This window comes from Micropterus dolomieu, linkage group LG17 (genome assembly GCF_021292245.1).
Source record: "Micropterus dolomieu isolate WLL.071019.BEF.003 ecotype Adirondacks linkage group LG17, ASM2129224v1, whole genome shotgun sequence".
NCBI classification, from domain to species: domain Eukaryota; kingdom Metazoa; phylum Chordata; class Actinopteri; order Centrarchiformes; family Centrarchidae; genus Micropterus; species Micropterus dolomieu.
The window spans coordinates 4529361-4542307 of record NC_060166.1 but is presented as its reverse complement, the minus strand read 5'-3'; the positions used below and the strand labels follow the sequence as shown (position 1 = coordinate 4542307).

Below are 12947 nucleotides of genomic sequence, written 5' to 3'. Positions count from 1 at the left end.
CAGCATTGCATCAAACTGGAACAAACTGATAATACATTTATACATAGACTGGAATAACTTTATGTTTTACATTTGCCGAATTAACAAGAGGGGACCAATAATAACAATTTTGTAATAGACAGCGTTTCACAGAGTTTATTAAGTTTCCCCTAACTCAACAACTCACAAAACTCTGTGGTTTTTTAAAGGGAGTCTGGGGTGGATTAGACACCACCTCATGCAGAGACAGGAGGCCTGTTTGCCATTTAGAAAGTATGGCATTGTCTGGTGTTCTCTAATCTTGCGCCCTCGGAAGCAACATATTCTCCAGCTGTAGACAAGGATTGATTCATTGTTTATGATTGTAAAGTTAGGTCACATCTGAAAAGTGACAGGATTGTTGTGTGTAATGATTATTTGTTACTCTAAAGAAAGGAGACTATGTATAGAAAACGTCATAGCTCAAAACGTGAAGTAACTTATCTTTTAACATTAAGATAGCTAGCTTGCAAGTTTACCGAGACAAGTCTTCATCATCCTGAGAGCCGACATTATGTGCCTCCTCTTCTGATGCTCTGGCATAACTAATGCGCTGCCAGGCCAGGGGAGCTTAGCTTTGCAAATACTGCAGTTCACAACCTTTTTGGCCAAGTGAAGAGTCAAATGCTTCCATACTTTGGAGACTTTAGGTTGTGAAGGTGTTAATACCGCTGATGTTGTGTTGTTTTATTAACTACTGCTGTTCACATCACTTCACTCCATTTAGCAGCTAATTGCATTTTTGCAGAAAAAGTGGAAAGAAGTGAAAAACTGGCACAAATATGTTTTAATTAAACCCATTTGCTACGCAAAAATCAAGATGGCTGCCATTTTTTTAATATGGCCGCCATTTCTGGCCCGGAAATTCTATTTTGGGTGCAACTTTGTATAGAATTGTGACCACAGAGAAGCTGGATTTCTATCTTTGGAGAAGCTAAAAAGCTTCCTTCTACCAATCTTCTTACTGAGCTCTGGGCTGCTAAAATGCATGGTGTAGGCGGCAGAAGCTTTAGGGCTTAACTGAAATCCATTTGGAAAAGATTCCTATGCCTATGAGATATTCTAATCGTCTGCTATATCTCACTGTTCTACAAGATGGCTAATGCCAATGCAGTTCCAGTGTCATCTACATGGTAAACTGACTGGAGTAAATGTGGTCTCAAACAATATATAATCCACTTAAACATAATGGTATTGCAACAAACTGGAACACACTGATAAATATATGCATGATAATATGATCATATGATGATAATATAGCATGATTGCCACCATGAAGCCATCAATAAACTATTATTATTATTATTATTCTTGACCCAAAAAGACTGGATAAGGGTAATGGTATAGAGGAAACACTTAAATGGAACGAGGCAAAATACCACTAGACCTGTTGCCCCCTCTTTAACAGCACTAAACTGGAATGGGCACCGAAAAGAAGAGCTGCTGGTCAAAGTAATCAGCCAGCAGAAAGGCGCACAAACCTGAGAATAACCATGAACCAGCCATGAAGGCAAAGCTTCAGAATGCTTCCTCTGTGGAAAAAGAAGCTCCAGCATCCAAACTGAGGTAGTGACATTGCATTTTCATGAACGATTGAATGAATGTACCCAAAACTGGGTGTTGGTGGTAGCACAGGAGTTCAAGTACCATGTTGCATGCCTGAAAGACCAATGATCGTGGATTGGTAGGTGGTTATAAAACCCTCCAGTGCTGAGTGAGCGCCGATGCTGGCTTGTTGAATGTGGGTGTGTAACACCCTTTGCTACACGATGGAGGACCCCAATTTCAAATGTGAGTTCCATGTCACTTCGGCCATCAACATGTAGGATTTTTAAATTCCGAAACACTAACATTTCTATTTCACCATAGGTTAACAACATAGCCTAAAGGTTTGATACACAATACAACTCTTTAAAAAAAAAAACTTATTCATCTCGTTCGAAAATCTTCAGCCAAAACAAAAGTACATAAAACGACAACATAATAGAAGATGACACAACGAGATACACAGGGGTATCATGTAACAAGCAACAAAGGCATTAAAGAAAAATATTAAAATTTTTACACATTACACACACTTACACAACTGTTTTAATTGCTTAACTATTCTTCAGACCATATAATGCTTCAATATAATGTTTGATTTCTAGAAATTATGATGTATTTGTGGTTTGTTTGTAGACGATTTGTATTTGTGAATGTTATAATTTCCATTTAGGATAAAGAGGTTTAACATATCTAGTCTAGTCTTTTATAATCAATATCACTCTTATCCTAAAAGAATGTGAGGTCTCTTTTTCATAAATTAATAGCTGAACCAGTCAATGGCTTGAAAAAATATTCTAAATCTAACCAAAGCCTACAATCATAAAATAAATGACAAATGGTTTTCAGTTTTGTTATTGCAAAACACATAGTTTTCCTCAATATATTTCCTGAATCTTAATATGACCATTGTTTGTTTGATAAAGGTGTGATTGTAGTGAGCGACAGTGCAGTGGTAACGTCAGATCCTATTTACACTAGGGAGAGGGAAGTTCATCTGATAGTTACCCTGCAGGGGTTAGGGAGCTTGATTTGGCTGTTAGGGTGACTCCAACCAGAGTTTACTCCGTGACCAAGTGGAAGTGGCGAGGGTCTAGTTTTGGAAAGGCCCCAAGTCTAACTCTGAAGCTCCTAGTGTTTGAACTAGCAGACATGGTGAACCTTTATACTTCTTCTACAGCTGGGTGTGGAGACACCAGATTTTAACTCCACAAGACTGACAAACTTCTGGTAGAATTACCTGAGCTATTAGCACACAAGCAGGAAGCAGAAGAAATGTCCTCTGGCTTTCCAGAAAGACAAAGGCTTGGTATTATCGCAAGCTTTGGACTGCAGTGAAGCCATTATCCTTGCCAAGGTTGCAAAGATTTTGTGAAGGCACATACCCGACCACAAATTTACATTTGATGGAACCTTCTACAAGGGTTGTATTGAGGAGGCTATTCCACCCAGTCTTATTTCATTTGTGGGAATGGTTGAATATGTCGCTGATATTAAGTCTCAACTCAGATTTGGTTCACCCAAAACATACTTAGCAGTTGTCCAGTTGCTGCAGTACAACTGCTATGCAAGGTACAAAGAAGGCGCAGCAACTTAACTTGATGATGCAAGGCTGGACATGTTTGCTCAGAAGCAGAGGCCATACGAAGCCATGCCTCCTACTCACGCTGCTCTACTCCAGCATTTAAAGCTCAGGAGGTAGAGTGTGTTGCCCATTAATTGGAAGCTGATGGCTGTTAATGACATCCATAGCACAACCTGGCAGTACCTGTTTTTATACAGTTTGAGGAAGAAGCGTCATCCATCTGTATCTACATTCTATGCTCATAACGCATATCATAAAATGGCTAATACTGCTGAGACGAAAGTCTTAGCTTTCCAATACGCTCAGTAAATAAACATTTACACACAACCACGAGAGTTCCTTGAAGATACAGTCATAAAGACAGATGCACATGCAGAAAGATAAACATGTGCACACACCTACACACACACACACACACAGACACACACACATATATATACGACCAAACGCATAATAATATTCTCTCCTCAAAGGTTTCATACTGTCAGGGTTGAAAAGCTTTGCGTTGTGGGTTTTTGCATATGAACAAATACTTTTGCACTCAGTGTACATGCTAATGGAGTAGCAATAGAGACAACATAAGGTGAGCATTGCCTTCTCTTTGTGCATAATAGAAAAACTGCAAAATGCCCTGTCCTTGAGTCACCCTGTAGTCTCAAGCTGGTGTCACACAAGAGCCTCGGCTACAAACACAAAAGAGAGAGGCTCGAGATTATTCTGGCAGTTTGAAAGGAAATTGAACATTGTGTCACAGCAACCAGACTAGATGAGTTTTCTCTCTCTGTTTTATTCCTTTTTCCCTCAGGACAGCCTGGTAATCATTGCTTCTTGGACAGTATGAATGCAGATTGGCAGAAGGTCGCCTGAACAGAGGAGTGTCCTGCTCAAGGTCAAGACTGGAGAGCTTGTAAAGTCTGCCTTAACATAGACAAGAGAAAACTTGCTTAGTTGCGCAAATAGGGAGGGAGGGAGATCTTGAAAAGAAAAATATATATCACATTCTCTCTCAAAACCTGATATTTTCAGGACCTAATGTCTGTCAGGTTAGCCTGCACAGGAAGCCAAGTATACAGTACAATGACTCCTAAAGTATATTTGTGATGTTTGCTGTTATTTTATGAAACCCGGGAGGCAGAGGCGAGATCTAGGGCTAACCCAAGATCTTTAAGAAGGGCTTTATATTTAACCCTTTGATGGACAAGCTATCCAAACCCTTCCAATGCCAATTGTGGGTCAAAAATTACCCTTATTCAATCCCTACATTTTTTCATGCATGACTGAGTATTTCTTTGCTATATATATTTTTTAAAGAAATCAATTTTATAATTTAATGTTCCAAGTATTCATTATATATCTTGTTTTTATTACCACAAATCATTATTTTCATTTTTGCTTTCTTACTTAATGTATAAAATGAGTTTTTGTAGTACTACATCATGCTTACAAAAATGAGCCATGTGACAAAAGAATAATAATTATTTTGTTTAAATACATACATTTAATATACTTTATATCTTTATATGCCACTTTGTGACACATAACATACACAGATCACTGATAACTCTGATACTGAACTGTATTTGTTGTGTGGTGAACTGTGGTGAATGTCATTGAATAAAAGAAAATAAATTGGATGAAATATAATCAGATGGGTACAACGCATCTCAGTGCTTACATGCCTCAGAAACAACTGCATGTTTGTGCTCCTTGCATACAGGCCTGGTGCGCTGGTAACACCAGCTGCAGATCTTGCAACTCTTCACTTGGCCCTCCTGTCTGATCTCCTCCTGTGGCTGGGTGGTGGCTGCATTTTATTTTATCCCACATCTTCCCATTTCCTCTCTAATATGCTTTTGGAGGTGGGACGTGCCCTCCATGCACCTCTTCCTTTGTGACATAACAACCTCTTTGCCCAGCTCTTTGATGAATAGTTGCTGTGTATTTGTCTCACAACACATGTAATCAAGGCGTTGTGCGGGGTGTGAAGTTAGTGTAGGCACTAGGGCTGAATGATTAATAGCATTTGCGACATTATTGCGATATGATAAAATGGGATTTTCTAATCGAAAGGCTTTACACTGTGGTCAGATGGCACACGAGAGGAAGCATCAACTTTACACGCTACGCTGTACCTTGACAGAGTTCCATGTCCTTAAGCCTGACAGTGGCTGACACTGCAGAAACTTTAGTGTCAAACAGGGAATAAACTTACTTACAGTATAATAGATAGGCCTACCTGATGATATTATATGATATTATTTGATGCCATGACTTCACTCTCAAATGATCTTTCTCTTTAAATTTTTATAATTTCATATTTCTTCTCCACTATTGCTCATAATAATAATGCATGAATTGTATGAATTGCATGCATCACCTATATACATATCTAATACTGTGTTGGTCATACTGTACACTGATTTATTGCTTGTTCGTTTTGAATAATACAGAAGATAAAGAGCTTAAAAAATAATCACATATTAAATCACAATTGCAATACTGGTAAAAAAAAAAAAAATTGCAATTAGATTATTTTCCAAAATGGTTCAGCCCTAGTAGGCACTGAGGATGGCAACATCCAGCACATTTTACCAGAGAACCAACACCAATCCATTTTTTATGCTTTTACAAGATATCAAATTTGTTTTAGGAAAAATCGTTGTAAAATAAGACTATAAGAATAAAAATAATTATTTGGGGTAATCCAGAAGAAGACATTGAATGAATATTTGGAATAGTAAATTATAAAATACATACTACAACACACTTAAGCGTCAGCGATCCGTAATTTTTGTTAATGTAAATGCTCGTATTTGTATCTTTCTAGTCTTTTTGACCACTCAAAGCGCTTTTACACTACATCTGCATTCACCACTAAGTGCTCAAACAGAAAATAACATTCATACACTGGCAGAAAAGCCAGGGATTGAACCATCAAGTTTCTGATTAACATGCAACCTGCTCTACCTCCTGAGCCACAGCCACCACTTGGTTTGCCCTTGGCTGGCCCCTTGGCCCCCTCTTTGGTTTGCCGCTAAGTAGTAACAGTCATATTAGCAGGAACTTGATCACAACTCACAAGTCTGTGCCTTTTGTTGCTAAAAACATCAGCTTTAAAAAAAAAATAAAACAAACGGAGGGAACCTGCTCTGGCATTGTTTTAAATGTGTGAGGTGTACAAACATGCAGGAGACAGGGAAAGGGAGATCTGTGTGGGCAGAGACACTCAGAAAGAGTACACACCGCTGGTAGTAGCATACCAGTTGGTCCAGGGGCTTCGTCTTAATGATGGTCGGTTTAAGGCTTATTTTCAGATGAGTCAGGGACAGACTGCCAGAAAGGTTAAGAACCCCTGATCTAATATGTTACTCATTCTACTTACGAACTCTGCCTTAATCACAAAAATAGTTGTATTTTGACAGACATTTCAAGAGGGTATGCAATATATGCAAACCAGTAGAGATGAGTAAAGGAGGAAAAACTCAAGCAGCTAAGACTAACACCGGAGATAAAATAAATACGGTTCTCTCTCATCTTCCATCTACTTTCATTATTAAAAACAGCTCCAGTGTCCGGATGCTGCTGAGCTGCGGTAGTTAATTAATTGCTCATGGATTATCTGTCCTTTCCTTTTGTTTGTTTACGGACATCTTTAAATGTGCCTAGGCTAAAATGTCTTTTCAGCTCCTCTTAACGAAATTGAAAGGGGTCCCTCCCCGGATAGACAGACTTAAACAAATGTGGAATTTGAATCATGTTGGACATGCATCAGTGATGTCAGGTGGACCTGGGAGGTCAATCTGAGCTTTTTATACACTAAGAGGTGGATTTCTAATTTGTTTTATCAAGAAATCACCCTCATTAATCTACTTCAGAGGTCTTTATTAGGCCTGGAGAATCACAGCGACCTAATTTGATTGTCTTTTTTAACAAGATAAGCTGATGCAGGACTTTGATAACATGGATTATTGGGCCAAGTTTGGACCCCTTTACCAGGTAAGAACCCCAAAACCTGCAACAGGGGCGGAGCAGTAACGCTCTGATATCTCCCACTCAGGTGAATGGATGGAATTACAGACATCAGAGACGACACCACCAGTCTGAAGTCCAAGTTTACTCATAAAAACTAAATAACTAATAGATATCTTCACGTCCAAAATTCACAGCACACTGCAGATTATAGATTATAATGTAAGATACTGGAATATAAAATATTTTGCACATCCCTGCACAAAACGATACTGTAAAATGATACTCTCTTTTAAACATCAGTCAAATTGTATATATTTTATGTTTTATAACATTTTTTCAGATTGTGAATTGCCAAGTTTCTTGATTTGCAGTACTCACTTTATCTTTTTTGTATGTTCTACTTAACATGTTTATTGTTAAGCATCAAAATAAAGTTTTACAAATGCAGCAGCAAGAACAAAACTTTTCACTCTTTTCTTCAAAAATTATTTTAATTATCTATTAATTCCCCCTGCCCTTTCTTCGTTTCTATTTGCGGTATGGTACGCTACGGAGCAGTTCCAACACTTTAGGGAACATAAATAACTATAACTATAAGGCTTTGAAAATTGTGTGTAGTGTGTAATTTAGCTTTGGCAAAAATTCATCATCTGCTTTCAAGACAGCAAAGCTTTTTTGAATTTTATGGGCAGTGTTATAACAGACCATTTTAAGTCATTTAACTATGTGAATAGAAACATTCATAAAGATATACATTGTAGACAGACAAGATAACTACATTATATATTCATATAAACAAATAATGATAAAATATAAATGTGTATTTATTTACATGTATTGTACCTAGACGTGCAGAGAGTATCATACTTACCATATGAACCTGGGAAAAAGGAAATTAACTTTTTGTTTAGACAAACTGAACGGTTCCATGTTGAATTTGCTTGGGTAAATGTGGTAAGGTCAATTAATGAAGAAAGCTGTCTCCGCTAACTATTTTGAAGTGTCCTAGAGCAAGGCATTGAAATCCCAACTGCTCCAGTGGCGTAGGTGAATAGGTCATAGATCTGCGGATGTACTGAGAATCCTTCAGTGAGAATGTGAGGATCTGGCTGGAAATCTTTTATTCTTGTTTACATATGTACACAACTGCATCCCGTTTACCTTTCTTTACTCACCAGCAGGATAAAATCCAAATTTTCCTAAGCAACAGAACATCCACTCACTTTATGGGTCTGCACTTATCTTGTTTTAACATTCACCTTGCCTATTGCTGTTTCATTATCACCATAATCCCTACACGCCTGTCAGAAAATTGGTTTTATGCAACACGGCAGGAAAAAAGAACACTGTGCAGGCTGAAAAATAAAATAAAAAGAACGATGAGCAAGTAAGGTGAAGGTGTAAATGAAAAATATATTTAGGCTCACTGCAGTGTAATGTATTTGAACAAAAACAGACTGGAATTTGCATTCTCATGACGATTGGAAATGGTGCTGAAGAGAATAAATTGCATAGAGGGAGTTACATATTTTTGGGGAACTGCATGCAGATATTAGACACTAGGATATAAAGCAGAATTGAGAAACATGGCGATGGCATGATAATGCTAGGACTGTTCTAAGAATCATATTGGGAATTTTACGATGATACTGTATTTACAAGCAAAGTAAACCAAGCATTGATAATTGTCTTTCTAAATGGCTATCTATGTCCCCGGTGGATTCAACAGCATCAGACAGAGAGAGGCACATTAAATGTTGAGTCTGTTTAGTAGTTTGTCTGACACTCATTCGAATAGAATAGAACAGAAGAGAACAGAAAAACTTTATTAATCCCCAATGGGGAAACTCTGTTGCCACCAGCGTACATCACACAACATACAGTATAAACAGAAAGGGCAACCAGTACAAACAAGACAACAAAAAACAAAAACAATGTACCCATTTAAAGCCTTTAGAACCCTGATTAGAGCTGACAGGTTTTTAAAAATGTGACCAGCTGAAAAGCTTAAAGACAGAAATATTCATTAAAAAATCTAATTGCTGTTGGAATAAAAGACCTTCTGAGCCGTTCAGTAGAACACCTAGGCATCTTAAGTCGGCCACTGAAGAAACTAATAAGTGTCTTAAGGACACTGTGGAGTGGTTGGTCTACAAGATCCATGATATTAACAATATTGTTGTTGCGTAATTTAAAATTAATTCATTTATGGGCTAAAATGTGTGGTTGAATAGTGTTAAATGCACTAGAGAAATAAAAAAACATAATCCTGACTGAACTGGCCATTGGTGACTATAAATTTTATGCAGCATAAAAATCAAGGCATTGTCAACTCCTTCCCCGCTCCTATATGCGAATTGCAAAGGATCTTGAAAGGCTGACACTTGTTTAGACAAATGACCTAGGGTAAACCTTAAGTAAGCGCTATGGGGAGGTTAGTGAGGTCACAACAGGACACATAACTTTGTTTAGGAATTGGTACAAGGCAAGATGTTTACCATATCACTGGAATCTTTGATGACCATAGAGACAATGAAAAAATTGTGTGCAGTGCTGAGCACAACTGGTCTGCACAGACTTTCAGGGTGCGGGGATGGACATCATCCGCTCCGACTGCTTTATTATGTTTGAGGAGCTTCAGCTGCTGTCGGACCTCATGAACAGTAACAGAGATCGCTGGGCTACCGCCCTCCTGACCACATGATGCCAGAGATGAAAGAATGCTCTTATGAGCAGCGGAAAAGTCAAGGTCATCAAACCTAGTAAAGAACTGATTTGCCTCATCCACATTAATCTCATAGCTGAGGGGGCTCCGACTACTGGTTCCATAGCCAGTAATGGATTTCATACCATCCCAAAGGCTACGAGAATTTCTACTACACATCTGTCCCTCCACCTTATCCCCATATTTACGCTTCCCTGTCTGATTATTATTTTCAGCTCCTTCTGAGCAATTTTATTTCTGTCTTTGTCACCGCTAAAAAATGCAGCTTTTTCTTATTAATAGCTGCCCTAACTTTCCTTGTCACCCAGGGTTTATTGTTGGGGATGGTTTTGATTTGTTTACAAGGAATGACTCAACACAATAATTAATGTAGCAGGTGACGTTGTCAGTGATGCTGTCAATATTATTGTCATTAATATCATTTTCAAAAGAGACAGCCCAGTCAGTGCATTCAAAGCACCCTCTTAGGATTTCACATGCATCATCTGACCACACCTGCACACTCCTGGTGAGAATCTGGTTGTCAAAAATATTAAATTATGGTCCGAATACCCAAGTGGTGGTAGCATTTGTGATGAGAAGCTTTCCTTAAAGTTCGTATAGAACAGGTCAATAGTTTTGTCACCCTGCGTAGGACATGTCACCATTTGTTTAAAGGACGGGAGTGAGTCAGAGAGTGAGCAGTGATTAAATTAATAATTACCAGAGCATCTGGGGAGGAACGTTGCAAGTGTTACTATCGAAATTATATCAGTGGCTAGCTTCCCATTACCTGACGGAGGAATGTACACAACAGGTACAATTACATTAGAAAACTCCCTGGGCAGGTAATATGGTTGGCAGCTCACCGCAAGCAGCTCAATGTTTGGGTCGCACTATCTCTCCTTCACCGTGAAATGGGTAGGGAGACACCACCTTTCATTCATATAGGCGCAGACGCCTCCTCCCAATTTCTTCCCGCACATCGCTGGATCTCTGTCCATCCTGTGCAGTGAAAACCCTTCCATTTTGACATGGGACTCTGGCACCTTGTCTGACAGCCAAGTCTCCGTGAAACACAACAGGCTGCATTGCCGGTAAAGGTGGTCGTGCCTCAGGTACACTTCCAATTCCTCTGCCTTGTTAACCAGGGAGCGAACATTCCCCATAATGACCGAGGGGAGAACAGACTTATATTTCCACCGGCTATTTCTCACCCTGACCCCTCCTCTGTGTCCTCTCTTTCTGGTCCTGAGTTTGAGATAAGGCATGATGCCATAAGGATCTGGACCATCTGAGATGGACAGCCTCAGCTAAAGGAGCTCCTGTCGGCTGTAGGTAATGAATGGAGGTGGGCCTGGCTCCAAAAAAGTATTGCACATAGCCACAAAAGGCACACCAAGTTGAGATTATTCAGTGAAGCCATGATATCATCGTCACAATCCGGACACACTCAATCAAAAAAGTCAAAAGGCTTTAAAAACTATACAGAATACATATAACACACAACACATAGCCATGAGATGTGCAGGTAGCTGAGTCACCAGCAAGACGGCGGCGCCTAGATCGTGGCATTAGTGAGTCTTTAATTACGATGTGAGCCCACTTAAGTGAGTCCAAAATGTGCAGAGTATTTTCATTTGTTATGCTGTTTTCTCATTCTTCTCAGTGTTTCTGTGAGGTTAGCAGAGCTGCCATATCTCTCTTACTATGTCAATAAAATGTTAACACAAGACCAGTTTTAATCGATTGAACAACTTGAAGCAGAGAGGAGCCTGCAGGTAGCTTTACTAACACTGGGCCATCACTTCATTCCTCCTGCAATATTTGTAGCAATCTCATGAATTCTCTTTGTTCCATTAAGAATTATCTTTCCTTGTGGCATTAATTACCATTATGTCACCAGCACTGAAAGAATGTGTCTTTATATGAACAAAGGACCCTCTCTTTTTCCTAAATCAGGCGTATGTAAAGGCTGAGGAGGCGGCTGGAGTTTCTCAAAAAGCCAAGTGAAAAGTCAAGGACAACAAGAAGGAGACTGTGTATGAAGGTGTGTGTACCTGCACTTTGTGAGGTGTATGTGAGGTGTATACTGGTGTAATGTTTTTATGCAAGTGTGTGTAAGTGCAAGTGTGTGTGTGTCTTTGAGTGGTGAATCAAAGGCCTTGTGTGCAGGGCTGCACAGAGCTGATAGCTGACCCATCAAGCATGGCCCACCTAAAGCAGAATAAAAAACACCCACATCAGAAAAAGCACTAGCAGAGAGAATTTCTAAAGTGCATCGCTGCACTGTGCACATCTAAAAGGCCTACCTCAGCCACAAACACATGCCTCAAATCCTCAGCCAACAATGGGCGCTTACAAAAGGCGGAGCTGAGGGCAAAGGGACTGGGGAGAGAGAGACGGGTGGAAACAGTCTTGTGTCCTTCACTCTTCAATCTCCTGCCTTTCATGCTCAAGCTCTATGCTTCCTGTCAGCAACACACTTGTACTCTATGTTGTCTGGAGTAGAGGCCAAAGTATCCACTACCCTATCTGTGGAGATCAGATGGATAGACCACAGCTGAGTCCTGAGTACACAGGTTCAGTTGTACCAGAGCTGTAGACCTGACACTTGCTTTTGAGTCTGACTGAAGTCACAAAAATGAGGACTTGTGACTTGACTTGGGCTTGACTGCTATGAGATTTGACTCCCTAAAGATTTGACTTGACTTTAGACATAAGAGCAAAATATCCCCAGTTGTAGAGTAGTGCTAATGTTTACTTTCCATTCATGTTTCCATTCCATTCATTACTTCTCAAGTTTTAGCTGTATAAAAATCTTAGTTTACACACCTTTTAAAGGAAAATGTTCAAATGTTATGTCATTTTAATGGTCAGCCAAACACAGCTGACTTACAGATTTTAAACAGTAATTTAACAGCAGGCTTAGCAACAGTGCTTTGTTGTCCTCTCACATTAAATGTTTCTAGCATGTTTTACCTCTGTCCACAGTCTCATTGATGGGCACTCAGTTGCACCTATAACCACACCAAGCAGTGATTTCAATGGTTCCTGGAGTTCACCTGTACATCACTGCAGCCAGGTGAGGAATATAACCGCTGGAGGTCAGCAAAAAATTAT

At 39.4% G+C, this 12947-nt stretch overlaps 2 protein-coding genes across 5 annotated transcripts in view; one reads left to right on the top strand and one right to left on the bottom strand.

Moving 5' to 3' along the window:
* pipox (pipecolic acid oxidase) overlaps nt 1-12947 on the top strand; it is a 1053392-nt gene that overhangs the window by 826536 nt on the left and 213909 nt on the right. The gene's annotated exons all lie outside the window — the stretch shown is intronic.
* The window catches only part of sez6b (seizure related 6 homolog b), a 234389-nt gene that overhangs the window by 104013 nt on the left and 117429 nt on the right, over nt 1-12947 (bottom strand). The window lies entirely within an intron of this gene.